Source organism: Argopecten irradians, chromosome 15 (genome assembly GCF_041381155.1).
Source record: "Argopecten irradians isolate NY chromosome 15, Ai_NY, whole genome shotgun sequence".
NCBI lineage: Eukaryota > Metazoa > Mollusca > Bivalvia > Pectinida > Pectinidae > Argopecten > Argopecten irradians.
In genome coordinates, this window is record NC_091148.1 from 25,813,822 (window position 1) to 25,834,559 (window position 20,738).

General features: G+C 35.2%; 1 long non-coding RNA gene across 1 annotated transcript; it reads right to left on the reverse strand.

Moving 5' to 3' along the window:
* Positions 1–8,053: 8,053 nt before the first annotated feature.
* LOC138308450 (uncharacterized) lies at positions 8,054–10,756 on the reverse strand. Its single transcript, XR_011206132.1, has 3 exons — positions 10,640–10,756; positions 9,899–9,992; positions 8,054–8,301 (listed from the first exon to the last, which is right to left on the reverse strand). It is a non-coding gene; the product is annotated as an uncharacterized lncRNA (long non-coding RNA).
* Positions 10,757–20,738: the final 9,982 nt, after the last annotated feature.

The window sequence follows — 20,738 nt, forward strand, 5'->3', positions numbered from 1 at the left end:
AGACTATAACTCCATATCAACACACCTTAACCCCTATGAAAACACCCCTTACTGCATACTTCCAACCTCTCTCAAAGGAAAAGTGTGGCCAATAAATGTCTTGTTACCACAGTTGACTTCATAATACCCCCTTTCATGGCCAATCAGGATTACTTGACCATGAAAGGAGCTGAATCCCCCATTCATGGCCAATAGGAGATTTCAGAAAAGATGGCGATGACGTCACACAAAGGTACATCCGGGCGCTCAAAGGTACAACTCTGTATATCTGTACACATTAACATGGTGGGAACACAGCCGCTTCGATTTTTGTTTACATTTTATTGTAATAAATAGTACGACCATCCGAGAATTGTTACTTTACCTTAATTTCAAAAGGTGTAAATAAAAATATGTAACAATAATATACAGATATAAATATATGGTATTCATATATTTTACGATGTTTATACTCCATTTTCGGCCGCCACGAGGAAAAACACGATCGCCATTATGTGTAAACCTTGACAGAATATTGCAAATATCAGCTTGAAATTACAAATTAAATTCCAAGTTCCGCAAATATAGTACTGAAATTTTAATAAGCGATCACTGTTTTCTTAGTCTTACTTTGTAAAACACCTTAAGATGTGTGATTGTCACCAAATTAAAGTTTGCTTTCGTAGATCACCCCAAGCGCACGGCAGCCATTACGTACAGTACTGCTGAGATCTCGAATTTCGCCCTTTTTTAGAGTCACAAAATTACGTATTCTAGATAATTTGTTCGTCAGAAATTTTGGATTTTAGCTCATGACATACAAATGAGTCAGTTTATAGTTACTTTTTATCGTATTTTTAAACAAACTTTTAGTATTTTAGGATTTTCGAAGCCGTGCGCAATGTGTCCTGGTCGGCATTTACAGTATTACGATCTGTATTCATAAATCTAAATGTAGTCTATCTAACATGCATTCAAATTATTTTAAAGTAATATCACTTCAATTTGAGACTTCACTAGCAGTCCATGGAATAAAAGCGACTGACATTAAAAAATAAACTCTACAGCATTAAAACTGAACGATTTCACCATTTTAATTTTCGAGATCTCGGCAGCCATACGTTTACGTAAACATGTACATTGCGAAGATCTGCATATAAGTGTAACACAGTGGTTTATAGCATTCCTTTAAAGGAAGATATACACGGAAAAGAACGAAATATATATCTTTTACAAGTACTTATTGAGATATGTGTTGGTAATTACGTATTTATATTATTAAATTCCCAACTATGGGCTGTGTCCTGAGGTGATCTACCAGCGAAGGCCCCATGCACGAGCGGCCGTGGTCTGGCAATGTGGTTCACATTTCGTTATATTTAATAGTATTGTGAACAAGTTTTTCATGTATAACAGAAACGTTACACAATAAAATCAATGATCTATTCATAACTTTTCACAACAAGGATTTCTACCTGTGAAGAAAAAACGGGTACTGTGACGGCCCGACACCGCTTGGCAAGCTGGCTTCAACACTCTATCTACACAAATTAATATATTCAGCAATAAACAATTGTAAATACAAAAATATAAATGTCTGTAACCTCTGAAACAATAAGAAACAATTTTAAAATCGGAATTTGCAAGTATGAATGTGTATACTTTTGTCAAAGTATCGATTGTGTAGCAGCGATGTACGTATCTGTTATTGTTTTTATTAGTCGCCATACTGTGTTTGTACCTTTGAGGACCCGGATGTAAACTTTCTGTGACGTCACGCCATATTTTCTGAAATCTCCTATTAGAACTATTACATTACCATGAAAGGGGCTGGACATGTGTGCAGTCAACCATGGTAACAAATGCTAGAAGATAGGGGAGATAATCATTACTCACCTTGTTCTAATGATTAGATTAATCAATAGACTAACTAACCAATGCTGACAAAAATTTGAAAAAATACAATGCAATAAAAAAATCACATTTATTTAAATGTACATCAAAAAGCTTCATTAATTATCATTTCAATTAATTATTATATGATAGCAACTTTGTATTGTAAGGAAAAACTGTCACTCCTCATGAATCTTTTTATCAACAAATGGTGCCTTAGTATTAATATATATGCATTTTATCAATTGAAAGCACAGATGGAATTAATTTCAAATAAAATTTACTTACATTTAAAGTTTCCGACAATTTCTTTTTTCATTTACTGATTTTTCTAGCAATCGCTGAACAGAGCTTGATAATAATCCAATTGTTTAGTACTGTACATATCTCCTAAAACATTTTGATGCAGCACTTCGCAAACTCAAAGTTTTTATCTCTACAGTATACACACGGCAAAACTCCTTGTGCTCTTTACGGTGGACAATGACAAACTGATGTATTAACATTGGGCAAAGAACCTCTAATACTGAAAAGTGATCACAAGCATAATAGGTACAGGTAAATCAAAACATGAACAATGGGAGAGTGAGGGTATAGGGATGAAAGGTGTGCTTTTTCAATTAACCTTCATTTTGTTCGAGGTTAAGAAGCATGCAGTAAGTTAGTTATTGCATGATTTCTCGTCACTCGGGACTTAATAACCCCTCGCATCGCTCGGGTGTAATGAATCCCTTGTTACTCGAAAGCGATACACTTTACATCCTACCCAGAGTTGGTGTTCGGGGAGTTTTGGCTAAGTGAGAAGACACCCCTGTGTGACGGTCCAGGTGTTACCTGGCTCACATTACCGTAACGGGTAGTTGGCATTTCTACATATACCTATTGAAACCAAGGTATTTAGATACAAGATATTTTATTATAGTCTTACCTTCCAGATTTACAATCATATCAAACATGAAATGGTAGAAATCATAAAAAGCGTTATGAAAGAAAAGAAATATACTAAAATGTCAATTTCAATTTTAGTTACATTCATTTCTCTTTAAAAGATATCATACGTGTACAAAGGTATCCTATTCGAATATTCAAAAAGACACATTGAACGAGTTCATCGCGTGATTCTGTGAGATAATATAAAGTATACATAAATATGTATGACTTTAGTTCGGGAGACAAGCGAGAGTGATTAGGTCCAACCCTACCTACACGTCGCCTATCCCCACATCAAAGTCAAACTAGTGTACTAATATACACACATCCGTTTAAAAATTATGCTACAATTTAGTTACGTTCGGAATCATATAGTAGAACATGCACGGGCATTTTTGATACAATGAATGCTAAACGTAACGTAACGGGTTTCTTCTCCAATTGCCCATTTTTTAATGAACAAAGAAAAGTGTTGACATAGAAGTACAATAGAAAACCAATTATGGTCAGTTCCATATTAATATTTATCTGTGTTTACCTGTGTTCAATTACCTGAGCTACCTGTACTTTGTCAAAAGATGGGAAATAGAGAGAGACACCAATATATACAGTACAGTTATATATATATATTTCATGCATTTTGAGAGACAAATATGCATAATTAAGAGACATTTTATGTTATGTACACCTTTGTATTAGTCACCATTTGAATAAGAATAAAGGGGATAAAATGCAAGTTGAAGAAGAAGTGTCATTTTTTTTTTTTTTTACAAACTGTTGCAATTTCAGTACCGCATAATTAAAAACAAATACATGTATGGCATATTACAGGATACTTTTGGCGCGATAATGTAGCTACACAATATTTCACAAGAGTAATACACGTGTACACATTCCACTATCATTATCAAATCTACATTTGTTGTTATTAGGGAACCTATTCAAGTAAAGAGTGCTTGTAAATAGAAAATATCAAGATACTGTTCAACTCTTTAGGATGATGTACATGTAACAATATGCACGTACTTGTATCTACTTAATTATATCACACGTACTTGTATCTACTTAATTATATCACACGTACTTGTATCTACTTAATTATATCACACGTACTTGTATCTACTTAATTATATCACACGTACTTGTATCTACTTAATTATATCACACGTACTTGTATCTACTTAATTATATCACACGTACTTGTATCTACTTAATTATATCACACGTACTTGTATCTACTTAATTATATCACACGTACTTGTATCTACTTAATTATATCACACGTACTTGTATCTACTTAATTATATCACACGTACTTGTATCTACTTAATTATATCACACGTACTTGTATCTACTTAATTATATCACACGTACTTGTACTACTTAATTATATCACACGTACTTGTATCTACTTAATTATATCACACGTACTTGTATCTACTTAATTATATCACACGTACTTGTATCTACTTAATTATATCACACGTACTTGTATCTACTTAATTATATCACACGTACTTGTATCTACTTAATTATATCACACGTACTTGTATCTACTTAATTATATCACACGTACTTGTATCTACTTAATTATATCACACGTACTTGTATCTACTTAATTATATCACACGTACTTGTATCTACTTAATTATATCACACGTACTTGTATCTACTTAATTATATCACACGTACTTGTATCTACTAATATATCACACGTACTTGTATCTACTTAATTATATCACACGTACTTGTATCTACTTAATTATATCACACGTACTTGTATCTACTTAATTATATCACACGTACTTGTATCTACTTAATTATATCACACGTACTCTGTATCTACTTAATTATATCACACGTACTTGTATCTACTTAATTATATCACACGTACTTATTATACACATACTGTACTACTAATTATATCATATATAGTTGTATAACACATATACCAAACTGAACCGATGTTCCCAAATTCCAGTTCAAAAGAAAGTCAAACATACTGAATATATTAGACATTGGAAACATCAAGATAGTCGCTAAAATATCATCCATGAAATAATTACTTGTATGAGATATTAATGATTTAAGTTAAATATAATTTTAGTCATGCAATAGCGAAATCTGTAACCAGCAAGCTTTAGTGAATTTGATCTTTACATTTGTCGTGTATATATATATATATATATCAATGCGCGTCACTTTTATAACACTATAAAAAGACGTAAGTAGATTTAAAATTGTTTGAGAGAATACGAATTTTATTGAGCCTATACTATAATTGACTGATAATCAATTTTTTATAATTGTAATTGTTCAGCGTTTTGCTTATTTTGAGATGTCGTTAAAATGTATATATCAGTAGAATTATTAAAAAAGGTATTTTTTATGACAAGAGACGTAGATATAATCGATATGATTACATATCAAACGTGGATTTTGTTTATAAATGCCACTACCGGTACATTTACACGGCTATGTACTTCAGCTTGTGGATATACAAGATGGACTATTTTGATTGAACTACCACTAGCAACTAGTTATCATTTATGTGTTTATTTAAGGTATGGTTTTTATTTTTCTCCAATATTTTTTTTGAAATATAATTTCAGATCTTCATCAAATTCAAATCGTTTAATTGAAAAATTAAAAAATACAGTAACAATATAGATCAAAATTTGATGCTTGCGGAAGTCAGTGTTCCGGTGTATGTATTCCTGCGCGATAACCGACTGCGTTTACACAAATGTATATATCAATGGAAAAACGGAAATGTAAATATTTGTACATTTAATTTAATGTAGTTGTATATAAAAATATATATGTGTTTGTAAAAAAGATAGAAGGGACTTTTGAAGTTAGGACCAAATATTGATTTTACATTTGATGTGTTCAATTAATATAAAAAATATCAAGAACATAATTAACTGGGATCACAAATGAGTAATAAATTAAAATATTTTTCCATGTAATATATAACTTTCATACATCTACATGTTATACATCATACCCTTATGGAATAAGTACAGTAGCGCAGGTGAAATTCACAGGTAAAACGAGGTAAATCCAGGTTAACTTCTCTGAAATAGACAATAATTCTTGTATTAAATTAATATCAAAATATCAAGAACATAATTAACTGAGATCACAAAAAGAGTAACAAATTTAAAGATTTGAAAAAAATGAGAAAATGGAGATAAAGCCACGTAACGTAACAGTACAGTACCGGAAATGGTTCATGAAATACCGAAACAAATATCGGATTTGTTTGTCATTGGTACTAATATAGACATGCTCTTTGGAAATACAATCTTAACAAGTCAAGTCAAGTCAGGTAATCTTTATTTAGAGTCGGTACTAGTGGTACAACATATCAACACAAGCCATTGGCGTTTCAATCCAACCCAATGGGGGTTTGAACGCAGTCACAAAGGTTGACATGGTCTGAAAATAAACACTATGTTAATATTGGTATCTTTGTATTGTCGGGAGCACAAGGTGCTAGTGAAACAAGAGTAAAAATATTTTAACAAAAGTTTAATCATCGGAATGGAAATAGGATTATATATAGGGTATAGGTAGGAAGATAGTGTTTATTTAACCATGACCAGATTAGCTCCACTCATCCAGTACCATATTCAGTTTCCTGACTTTTGACCGAATAATGTGTTAATTAAATGTTATTTATTCTTCGTAAAACGGTAGTTATTGAACCATTTCTATGACTATTGTATATTAAAATGACACTATTTATATAACCACAGGACTGTGAACTATAGTTCATATTAAAATTTATTCCAATTGATAGAACAATCTGTAAAAAACACCATATGTAAATATTGATCTAAAAATTACCTCAAGACTTGAATATCATGTCAATACTTTTATATCCATGTCAAAATGGTCCTAAAATTGACCTAAATTTCACGTGAAATTTGACCTGAAAGTGATCTCCAGATATTAGAGATTTACCAGATATTGACATGAAGATAATCAGAATTTCAGGTCAAATTTCGCGAGGTCGGTTTCAGGCTAGAAATGTTACTGCATAATCATATAACAACATACCACAGACCGTAGGGATGGTTGTAGCTTACCGAATAGGGTACTGTTTCCAGTTGTTATATCCTGATGGTACAATGACTCCTGGAATATCTGACTGTACTGACCTAATAAAGGTGGGCCCTACCCATACACCATAAGCCTAAATGCTATACTCGATCAAAAGCCTTACGTGTCATCGAGACAAGTGGATGAAATAGTCAGACGCTTGATGGATAATGATTTATTTAAAACTTCACTCCAAACGGCCCTCGGCATTCAGATCTTAAACACCATGTCAGTAAGCTAGAAGACAGGATTGATGACCTTGAACAATATTCAAGGCGTAACTGCCTCAAATTCCGAGGCATTCCTGAATCTAAGGAAGAGGATACCGACCAAGTGATAATAAAATCATGCAATGAGACTCTGGGTGTCATGGTTGAGTCCTCAGATATCAGCCGCTCCCACAGGGTGGGGAAGCCTTACTCAAATTACGAGAGCTGAACAACGAGACTTCTCCAGACTAATGCTCAAACGTACTGCATAACATACAGATTTTTGGAAATGCACTTAAATGCCCATTACTTTTTCGAAACGGCTTTTTCGCAAAAGTAAAGTTACTTACTTACCGATGATATTACACTATAATCCACCTTATGAACAATTTGATTAAAATAAATTAAATGTTAATTTTCATAACGCGGGTCGTCTTTTGTTTCCCGCCGTCGTCCTAAATACTGCGCGGTAGTTGTGAATAGCACTGCCCCAGACGGCAAAACAGCGAAATGACTCTCCGCTGTTATCGTATATTACGCGGGAAATCTTGCATATGTTTGGTGTTGTAATCTCATCTTAGGCATTCGGTATATAATTTCTGATGTTATTAATGTTTTTAAGAAACCTTTATGTTTTGCTCCGTAAATGTAGTGGGCTTAACTCCTAATATTCAGATGACATTATAACATTGAATATTTACATTAAAACGTCTCCATAAACTGTTTGATACTTAAAGTTATTTGTGCCGTATTTTTCATACTCACGAACTAAGATGAGCTTAAAATGTTATTCATCACCAAAAGTTACTAGCATTTTGAGAATGATAGTACTTTCAAAGCTTCATTTTAATACAAATAACTGCCAAAAATCATTATAATTATGTTTATAGTACATATAAGTGTAATGATAATAAAAAAAATCTTGATTTTGAGAACGGTCTTTATTCACACAGAAAACTGGTAATACAATATATAGATTTATTTCTATTTTGAGACGACATTTATAATTAACATCATGTATAGAGGATCTCAGTCTATCTCCATAACCGTTACATATAATTATCAGTTTGTCCTTAACCTTGTTATGGCGCAGTAGTAGTAGTAGTGGTTGTAGTAGTGGTGATAGTAGCTGGTGTTGAATCATCGAAGACACTTGTGAGCACAAGGAACGCCACCCATGCTGAAACAGATAAAATCAGTAACGATATATTTTACTGTCGCGTGGGAGGCGATATTTAGCATATCGACTTAGTGTTTCCATTCGTAGATGAGATCATTGAGATCTTTGGAAACATGTTGTCGAGTAATACTCAATGCATTTTTATATTATCTAGGATGAATCAATATTTTAAGTCAATTATCTCGTCTAATATGAAAATGAAGGATATTTGATTCGGACCATCTGGTGTTATTATAGTAGAATATTAAAGCGAATAGTCGGGCAAAGAAGGGCTAAAATCGGTAAAATGGTGTTAATATATCCAGTATAATTTCTTATGAAATAGAAAAAAAATCTCCCATCAAAATCGCTCTGTATGCGAAGAAATTAATATTTATTATGGGAATCCTAATGCGTCCTCCCGACCGGCTATCAGTGCAGTTCAACCTTAACGCATGCGCAACATCCACCACTCTCCGTAGTAAACAAAACATGGCTACCGTAGTTTTGAACCAAAAGGTTTCCGCCAAAACAACCAACTGACTCACCTAAAATGCGAAAGGAAAGGAAATGGAGCAGCGACAATCCCCAACAACTGACTCGGTAAACATTACGACGCATGGAGAGTGTTAATACAACTTGTTATAGTGAAGAGAACAGTTCAAACGAGCACGCGGCTCCGGACCGCTACTGTACGTACCTAGGCCTACTACCCGGTACTCCCTGCTCAGCTGATAGTGAGTGAGTCTTCGTATTTTGATCATTATGTAAATAGTCCCTAGCAGTATTTTTTCATGAATGAGTGGTCACATATGGTCACATGTTTCATACCTGTAAAACGTAACCCTGGGGTAAATAGCGGTTCTTTCGTGGGGCCTCTTTAGGGGTAATGAATGCCCTGTATATTTATAAAATGGTCGTTGTAATGCATGTACAGTTAGAATGTAACCGCTAGTGCATTATCAAGCTAAGATTTGTTTCAATTAATCTATAATATTATGCTACCGGTCAATTCATACAGTTCTGATGTATATATTTATAGATTTTTAATTTGTAAATTATTGTTCTGTATATGTTCTGGTAGTGTTATACACATACATTGTATGTAGAATTTACCATTGTAGGTTAATTGGTAAAATTGTATTGTATATGTTCTGATATACACATATACATATGTACATGTAGGTTTTAGCTTGTTCTTTAGATATATTTGGAGGACACATACAGTGTATGTATACATATTGGGTTGGATTGACATTGGTTGTACATTTGCTTCACATGTACGTTTCTTCTGAAACAGTCAAATCTGTAGCAGGAAATTCGTAAGGAATTGTCGTATTTAACCTTTAACCTCGAGCGACAGTTACCTAGATCTTCATTTTAACCTCAGGTCAAAGTTCACTCTTCCCTCAGTTCCCATGAAAACAAATGTACAGTGTTATGTCATAGATATTATAAACTAGTGAACAAAGACGAACACACCAAACGAACCATAGTAATGTAATTGTTTTAATGTAATACCAAACTGATGATATGCTTATAACGGGCAGTAACCACTAAAAAAATTAAAAAAAATTTGTATGTAAAAAATTCAAACGAAATATAAAAAAAGACTTGCCTGATAATATCAGCAGGAGTTCCTGTGTAAGTAAGTCTGGCGTTTCAATCCAACCCAATGTGGGTTTGAACGCAGTCACAAAGGTTGACATGGTCTGAAAATAAACACTATGTTAATATTGGTATCTTTGTATTGTCGGGAGCACAAGTTGCTAGTGAAACAAGAGTAAACTATTTTAACAAAAGTTTAATTATCGGAATGGAAATAGGATTATATATAGGGTACAAGGAAGACAGTGTTTTTTTAACCATGACCAGATTAGTTCCACTCATCCAGCACCATCTTCAGTTTCCTGACTTTTGACCGAATAATGTGTTAATTAAATGTTATTTATTCTTCGTAAAACGGTAGTTATTGAACCATTTCTATAACTATTGTATATTAAAATGACACTATTTATATAACCACAGGACTGTGAACTATAGTTCATATTAAAATTTATTCAAATTGATAGAACAATCTGTAAAAAATACCATATGTAAATATTGATCTAAAAAAATCCTCAAGACTTGAATATCATGTCAATACTTTTATATCCATGTCAAAATGGTCCTAAAATCGACCTAAATTTCACGTGAAATGAACTGAAAGTGATCTCCAGATATTGGAGATTTACCAGATATTGACATGAAGATAATTAGAATTTCAGGTCAAATTTTGCGAGGTCAGTTTCAGGCTAGAAATGTTACTGTATAATCATATAACAACATACCACAGACCGTAAGGATGGTTGTAGCTTACCGAATAGGGTACTGTTTCCAGTTGTTATATCCTGATGGTATAATGACTCCTGGAATATCTAACTGTACTGACCTAATCAAGGTGGGCCCTACCCATACACCATAAGCCTAAATGCTATACTCGATCAAAAGCCTTACGTGTCATCGAGGCTTCGGGGATTTTATCTAAACACATATTAATACTCCGAAGATATGGTCAACCTTTCTTGAAGGACATTATCAACACTGGTAAATATACTTGTGTATATAATTGTGACTTTCAATGTATTTCTGATATTAATTTAAAGTCAATAACCTGTCCTCTAGCGCACAGCACGAGATTTACGGGAGCCATATTACACGTACTCAAGTATTCATTTGTGTCTACTGTTACTCAGTGTCAAAATGAGCACACCTGAAATCTGTAATAAACTAAAGAAAAGTATTGATACTCTTGTGGCTGTCCGGGACCCACAACAAGTGGATGAAATAGTCAGACGTTTGATGGATAATGATTTATTTAAAAACTTCACTCCAAACGGCCCTCGGCATTACAGATCTTAAACACCATGTCAGTAAGCTAGAAGACAGGATTGATGACCTTGAACAATTATTATTTCCTTTATTTCCTCTAATATTGAAGAGTTTACGTGGGCGTAACTGCCTCAAATTCCGAGGCATTCCTGAATCTAAGGAAGAGGATACCGACCAAGTGATAATAAAATCATGCAATGAGACTCTGGGTGTCATGGTTGAGTCCTCAGATATCAGCCGCTCCCACAGGGTGGGGAAGCCTAACTCAAATTACCCCCGGGATATAATTGTGCGCTTCATATCTTATAGAGTACGAGCCCTTGTTTATGAAAAAAGATTTGACCTTTTTAATAATCGAAAGCTCAGGAATGAAAATGGCAAAATCACCTTCTTCCTAAATGAAGCCCTCACAAAAACGAGAATGGATGTTTTTGCTAAGGCAAGATACTTGAAAAAGCAAAAGTTGATTTCTGGCACTTGGACCCAGGATGGTAGGATAGTTGTAAGAGGAAACGATGGCCAAAAATCTACAGTTACTACTTTTTCTGACCTTAGAGCCTACCCGGACCCTCCTCCAGACCCAGCAAAACGCAGCAGAACACCAGTTAAGTTGTTCTACAGCCTGTGTATGTGAACGTGATATGCAAGGACATGGAGCTGTCTCAAGACTTCTGACTTTAAACATGTACATATATGTACCTTATATATGAATATAATTATTATACTATACCATAATTAAATGTACTTTAATTAAATAAATAATTAGACTATTACTGTAATTATTTTCAATTTAAGTTATGCAAATGAATTTTATAACATTATTGAAATTTACTATTACAGGAAAATGACACATTAGTAGTTGTGTCTACAAAGTTCATATACATTTGTATTATATACATGTATGGATAATTTACTACTAAGAAAAGGGACACAACTCCTCTAGTCTTATCGGTATACATGTAACAGACTGTATATACCAATGTTGTATTCTCAAATTGGATATGTAATTGTTGAACTCTAAATTTATTATACTTTTTATTCATATACAAATATGGAAATTCACTATGTGAGCTATAGCCCACTCATCTGGAAAAAAAATATAATAATATATTAATGATATATTGTAACTCATTATCCGGACCGAGTTAAATATCCCTTTTCTTTTGGATCGTTTTCTTTTAGCTTAATCAATACTCTGACTCAATTAAATGTTTGAATTTAACGTTACTATCTATTTCGACAACCTAAGCTCTTATCTGACGTTGATCATCCGAAACAACTCCATCCTCAGGTAGCAGAAAACAGTAGATTTGGACAATCGATGAAATTAAGGCGCATGCCTTAGAAATATAGATATAGTCATTTAACTGTAAAAAATACCTGTACAAAAGTATATATATAATTAATCAGCACAACTTTTGCAATTACAGTTTGATATTTTGATACAGATTTGGCCATATTCTGCGCTTATTCAAGCATGTGAATGCCATGGTAACAACAAAAAAATACCTGAAAAATTGAAAAATATCATGATTTTTAGCCCAATATTGCAGAAAATTGTACTCAATTTTTTTCTTAAGACCTACCTTAAATTGAGCACTTCTCTCACAATGGCAAAATAAGCTAATTTATTTCATAGGTCGATTAGGTGGATTTTTCAATATTTTTGCCTAAACCCGCGCCATGGATTTTCCTTCAAGTAAAGCTAGCATTTCCGGTCAAGACGCACTTCCGGAGGAGCCCAGAATTGTAATCTCTAACCCATTTTTGTTATTTTATTTTTGAAAAAAAAATGAAACTTATATCAAACCCTCCATATTGGATGTACCAATTTCAGAATATATTTGATTTTTAATTGTTTACGCATGGCTCAAAACAGGGGCTCCCCACTTAATAAAAATATAGACCGTGGCCAGGCTGTTCTTCTCTTGGTTGCTACCTCAATCCGCCTCTTTACATTATGTACATGGAAGTTTTTCATGCAAAGGTAACACAAATGTATATATCATTAATATTGTATATAATAATGTGTTCTAAACATTTATCTTGGTGTAGCTATATTATCAATTAATGAATGCCTATCGAAACCCCACCGAAATTATGTGGAAGTAGTTGTGGTCACTGACAGTCACCTCATGCTGTCTTTTGAGAAATCTCACCATTTTGACAATGGATAGAATCTACATGTATACAGTCAATACGATTGACTTGCATGGGGCATTTGCCAGTGGCTTTACTTCCACTGTAGGAATTAAATCAGAACACATATATAGTTTTCAATTATGTCTTATTCATTTCCTCTCTTTATCCGACGATACTGAAAGATACACAATTTTCTACTCCATATTCTTCTCAAATGATCATTTCTCACTTATTGCTATCTTGTTAATTATAACCATGTGTATGGATGTAGAAAAAAATCCAGGTCCTTTACGCAGTCTTGATATAGCATGCCTCAACATCCGATCAGTACGTAACAAGCTTGATGTTATTGAAGCAGAACTTAATAATAAAGATATCGTTTGCTTAACTGAAAGCCATTTAAATGATACAGTAATTGATTCTGATTTATGCCTTGAAAATTTTTCTTCAAAAATTCTTAGAAAGGACCGACACCTGCGACCCGGGGGTGGCATTTTAATATATCATAAGGAAAATGTCATTGTAAAGAGAAGGGCTGATTTTGATACAAATGATTTAGAAGTATTGTGGACTGAAATTGTATTTGGAAACAGTAAAGTAATTTTAGGTTGTATATATAGACCTCCAGATAGTAATATTGACTACTGGAATAAACTTGATACTATGCTTGATCATGTTACTGATGACTCGAAACAAACAAATGCTGATATTATTATCACTGGTGATATCAATGTAAATATGCTCACCATACAGCCTAATTCCACTTTTAGTAGACTCCTCAGCAAATATAATATGACAAACTTTGTAAATGATTTTACAAGAGTAACACCTGATTCCTCTACTTCAATTGACATTGTTCTTACAAATAACGATACCATTGTAAAAAATACTCATATAACACCTCCGATATGCAGTGATCATTCTGTTATTAATTTCAGTTTTTGTCATTCTGTTTTTAAACAACATACATATGCTAAAAACATTTATCTCTATAATGAAGCGGATGTTGTCAAGATGAATCAAATGATAAATAATATTGACTGGGTAAGTATTGGTGAACACCATGATGTAGATAGTTTCAATTCCATACTTAGTGATACTATAAATAGGGTTATGAATGAATGTATACCTCAAAAGAAAATAACTGTAAGACCTAATGACAAGCCATGGATGACAGGTGAGATTAGGCTAAAAATTAGACAGAGAAATAGAGTTCATAAAAAAGCAGTTCAAACTAATAATCCAGCTCATTGGGAAAATTTTAGAAATCTTAGAAATGAAACCATAACTTTGATTCGTAATGCAAAATCTGTATATTTGGAAAATTTAGAAAAATCTTTAAATGATATAAATACTTCTTCGTTTAAATGGTGGAAAACCGCAAAAACTCTACTTAAGTTCAATAATAAACACTCTATTATTCCACCATTAAATTATAACAATTCTTTCTTGTTCCATCCTATAGATAAAGCCGAAGGTCTTGTTGACTATTTTACATCAATATCAACTTCTTCTGATAATATTGATCCTTTGCCTGCTGTCCCAGAATCTCCTAACATACTTGATAATATTTTAATTCAGGAACAGGAAGTCAGAGATCAAATAATTATAATAAATGGAAATAAACCTGCTGGCTCTGATGGCATAATACCTAAGGTCCTGAAACTTCTTTTATCATCAATTGTTACAAGGAGTTATCGCCCTTGATGTTGAAAGGACTTGTTTACATCGCTCCTGACTTTGAAGCTAAAAACTCCAAAAAAATACACATTTGATCCCCAAAATGGGCGGTAAGTGTGTCGAATCGTTCTAGCATGTGACATTTGTGATATTTTTGCCATAGACAATGGACAATGTTGTATAATTAACAAAAATTAATCAATATATAAGTCATAACTGTGTTCACTGTATTGGATACTCGCTACGTCATGCCAGGTAGTAAGAGCATTACGAACACAGTCGTTAATTTATCGGATGATGAGGAATCCAATATGACCTCTACTCAGATAGATAGAAGTATGTTTGATCATCTAAAAGATTCGGTTGGGTCTCTAGATAGAGAAAGCTTCAAAATTCGCATTGGAGACATTTATGATAATGACATTGATAGTCTTGCTCATGTCCGTCAGTCACTGTACGATCTATCTCTTCAGAGGCTACCCGATACACCTCGCGGTATACTTGTCAAACGTAGGAATGGCATGAGCACAACTGCATTGGAAAAGTACATCGAAGATATTTACACGATATTCCAGTATATTGATGGAGGAACAAGTCAGAACGAAGTTAAACATTTGCTTAGGCAAAAGGATCTCTCGTCAACAGACAGTGGTGACGTATCACTCCTACTCAGTGATCAAACCGTAGTAAAACAAGTACACGATATAAACACTTCGGAATCACCCGTGCGTAGCGGAACGCCAACCATAGATCGTGGATCAACTATCCTGTCAAATATTGGCAACAAAATAAACAATCAAACACTGGCTGACTTGTTCATATTAATAGTTGGAATGAGAAACGAATTAAACGAACAAATCGATGATATCAATATTGTTCTAAGGGATGAAATAGTCGAGCTTAGAAATGAACTCCGTGAGCTGAGATCTGAAAAAGATACGAGAGAACAGAAAATATCCTCACTTATGAATGACAATTATATGTTACGAACAGAGTTAACCGCAAAAGAAAACGATATAGCGGATCTAAAATCGGCAAAACGCGGGAAGTCGGTATCGGCAGAAAGTGACGACCCATCTGCAAGTAACACTGATGTTGATAAAATCAAAGTGCTGAAAGTACTTCAGGAGGCTATTCCTAGAGACGCAAAAGTAAACGTTAGCAGTAGTAACCCCAACCATACTGTCAAGCCTACACTTTCGTACGCAGATGTCACGCAGGTGCCGAGTGTCGGAATTGATATCGACGATTCGAGTGTTTTATCTGTCACATGTAATACAAAAGAAAGTTCGAACGGTAAACACAGGAATGTTACTTTCTTTGGTTATAATACTACGCAACAACTTGGATCGACCGACGACAATTTACCTCCATACCAATTCCGCGGGGTAAAACGTAAGCCACGTACAAAACAGCTCCTGATGTCAAGGATTACTGCCGACGCTTCTGAGGACGAAGTAATCAGTTCTATAGTAACCTATGCCGCTAACAAAAGTGTGAAGGTAACGTATATGAAAGTGATAAAGTACTGGGCAGGAAAAGAACCAACGTACACGGCCAGGCTCAATGTTCGCGAGCAAGACTTCGACCGAGTGATAAATCCTTCATTTTGGCCGGAAAACGTTCTTGTCCGTGAGTGGGAACACCGCGACCGCTTCAACAACAATGCGCGTGCTAACAACCAACCATCATGGCAGTGACAGTAGTGAATAAATATCGAGTCTGTTTATCATTCATAATGATTGCTCTGCTCTCTTGGAATATAAGGGGTATTATGTACGGAACCCCAATGTTATCTAAGTTGTTAAATGAAACAGACATTGCAGTTATAACTGAACACTGGCTACTTCCAGAGCAGATAAATTTCTTGAATACCATTGACGATCGTTTCCGAGCGTTCGGAATATGCGATAATCGTATTCCTCTGGAACCTGAAAGGAGGCCTTGTCGTCGAGGATTCGGTGGTATAGCTGTGTTATGGAGAAACAATATCAATGTGTCGCCGATTGTGGACGAATGCAACGATAGAATAGTGTGTTTCTCTGTTCAGCTTCTTGACAAGTCACACATATTTGTAATTGGAACATTGTTACCATCTACTAATATTTCTATTGCGATATATATGGACACTCTCAGATGTATATCGGATTTGTACGACCGTTTCTCAGAGCAGGGACATGTTATTCTGCTAGGCGATTTCAACGCGCAAATGAGTAAAGAATTCGGATCAAAGAATCACGACATTGCAAATGATAGAGGTCTTCTATTAGAAAGCTTCGTGCGCGATCGTAACCTAGTTTCGGTGAACTCCCAAGCTTGGGCTAAGGGCAGCTCCGCAACTTATATATCCAAAGACGGGCGTGAGACGTTCATTGATCATGTTTTTGTCCAGAACAATAAAGTTGATTGTGTGAGTGACTGTGCTATTCTCGACGATCATTACCTGAACGTTTCTGATCATCTCCCCATACGCTTGAAGTACCACGTACCTTGTGTGACTATCAAATATGAACACAACATGCTGTCCGTCAATTGGAAAAAATGTTCTGCTAAGCAGAGGGCTGACTACGGAAACTGTTTGGGACAGAAACTTTGTCGCGTAGAATCCCTTCATGATAGGACATGTGATGTACTTTCTCTTGAGGAGAAGTTCAAACTCGTTTCTAGCTGCATACACGAAGCCGCTCTCGAAACTCTTCCTCGAAAAAGGTTCCGACCATTCCTAAAACCCTATTGGAATTATGGTCAAGTTAAAAGCTTACACTCAACAATGCGCGAAAAACGTTCAAAATGGATTCTTGAGGGTCGTCCTCGCGGAATGGACTTTGAGTCTTACCAACAGTATAAGCAATGTAAGCGTGCCTTCGTAAAGGCACTCTCGGCCGCTCGACACCAATACGAGCAGGACCAGCTGAATGAACTCCAAAAATCAGCTGAAGTTGATAGCGGAACTTTTTACAAGGCGGTCCGGGCGAGAAAAATAAAATGTCATGAATCCTCAGAGTTGCGAATTAATGGCGCAATTTCACGTGACGTGGATGCAAATCGCTTGTTCTGGACGGAGCATTACAGTAAGCTTGCTCGGGTATCTGAAAACGATCACTATGATGCCGAACATAAGCTAGAAACTGACTCTAAAATCAGTACGTTGCATAGTAACAGTTATTTTAACCCCGACAAAGTATGTATGAAGCGCATAACCGAACAAGAGGTGTCAAATGCCTTGAAAGACATGAAAAATGGAAAGGCAAGTGGGCATGACTACCTCGTAGCAGAACATATTAGATATGGGGAGGAACATCTTTTGAAGGCAATTACATGTCTTTATAACGCCATTATTGAAATTGAAGACTATCCTATGAGCTTCAAGCATGGTATCGTTATTTCACTATTCAAAGGGGGGAAAAAGGACAAATTGGATATGAACAATTACAGGGACATAACCCTTACCCCGGTCCTACAAAAACTATTTGAAAAAGTACTCTACCAAAGAATAGCGAAAGTTTGTTCCGAGATATGCTTTCCTCATCGCCTTCAGCAAGGGTTTAGAGAAGACTGTGGTAGTATTGTTGCTGCCTTCACGGTAAGGGAAGCTGTAAGTCATCATCTTGAACGTAACTCGAAAGTGTACGCGGCGTTTTTAGATAACGCGAAAGCCTTCAATAGTGTCTGGATAAACGGTCTTCTCACTAAACTCTATAATCTTGGCTTTAATGGTAAGATATGGCGGATCATAGCGAACTCTTTTAAGGGTGTTACATCATGCGTACTGCATGAAGGCAGAACCGGAAGTCCATATCCTGTCGAGCAAGGCGTGGGTCAAGGTCGGACATTATCCGCATGGTTTTTTCTAGTTATGATCAACGACCTTATTCTAGAGCTTGACTCGTGTCCGTTTGGACTCACTATTCATAATCTACACATACCAGCAATATTTCTAGCGGATGACACTTTACTTATGGACTGTTCCATTGGGAACTTGCAATGTCTCCTAGACTTAGTGTACAGCTTCTCGCGAAAATGGCGTCTTAATTATAACCCCGGGAAAAGTTCTCTAATACAGTTTCAAAGGGGCCACACAAAGCGCGTTCCACGAACTCAATGTGCACTCGGAGGGCAACCTATTCCGTGGGTCACAACCAAGGAATACGCCGGTATAGTCTTGACTCAGAATTTGCATTGCGACGAGAGCATAAAAAAAGCTTGTCAGAATGGGAGACAATCACTGAATTCATTGATAAGCGTTGGTGTTCACGGTGGCGGCATGAATCCGTTGATAAGCTGCAAGCTTATCAAAAGTATAGTCCAATCGCGTGTGTTGTATGGATCAGAATTGTGGGCTAACCCTATGCAATACTCTCAGCAGGAACTCTGCGTCGTTCAACGATATGCTGCCCGGAGATGCCAAGGCTTCGAACAAACTTCACCTACACTTGTAACAACTCGCGCTATTGGACTACTTGACATTGCTGGCGAAGTTGATAAAAGGAAGATGCTATTTTGGAACAAACTATGTGCTGCAAGTAGTAAATACGTGTGGAAAACTCTTTTCATTATTCGTGTTTGTGCTTTCATATTCGGAAACAAGATGCTCCTCGCGGAAAGCTTTATTCAAGATATATTTGCAACCGCACACAGGCTTAATGTAGCATCAGCTCTGTTTGACTTTGTATACGATGGTTTTTGTCCCACTCGCAACTCCTGGCGAAACTTTACCACGAGAATTGTAGAAGAGTTCTACTTCAATAAATGGGCGGACGATATGGATAACTCGATTGTGCTCAAAACCTACGCCAGCATCCACTCTGTCTGTGGTCCTAATCCACTCTGGATACTGAGTCTTGTTTACCCTAACCACACATGGAAAATGGGCGAGTTAATCAAACTCTCGTATCGGTACGAACGTAGTATTGTAGTATGTAGACTATGTGGGAAGAATTCTGACAATATTACTACGCACTTTCTTATCCAGTGCCCGGCACTGTTCTATAGTCGCGATAAAATATTAGACTTTCTTGTAAACTTCCTAGAAGTTACAGAATATGTAACATTCGACCACCTTTCAGAGGAAAAGCAATGCCAATTCTTACTGGGAAGCCAGGTGGATATTCCTCTTGGTCATGATAGATGGGAAATGATGATGATAAACATTGCTGACCTACTTCCATCACTAATTGTACATATGAACACTTTACTTTGAAAATGTGATTTTGAAATTCTAAACTGAATATCGATTTGTATTAATTAAAATGTAAAATAGGTATGAAATCTCTGAAAAGAGGAAATAAAGAAAATCTATCTATCTATCTACAACATATTTACTTCATCACAATTGTTACACCCTTAACTATTTTATTCAACAAAACATTATCAACTTACTTTGTTCCTTCGTCTCGGAAACTTTCTAATATAAATGCTATTTATAAAGGCAAAGGTAGTGATAATGACATTTCAAATTACCGACCAATTGCAATTACATCTTGTCTTAGTAAAATATTACAAAAGATTATCTTCAAACATTTATACAATCACCTTGTTGGACATAAAATGTTATCAAAATTCCAATCAGGATTTATTCGAGGAGACTCAACTATTTATCAATTACTCTCAATGTATGACACATTTATAAAAAAAATTAGATGAAGGGCTAGAAACAAGATCTATTTTTTGTGATATTAGCAAAGCCTTTGATCGGGTTTGGCACCCCGGATTACTTTATAAGCTTGAAATGTATGGGTGTTAAAGGTAATGTCTTAAATTGGTTT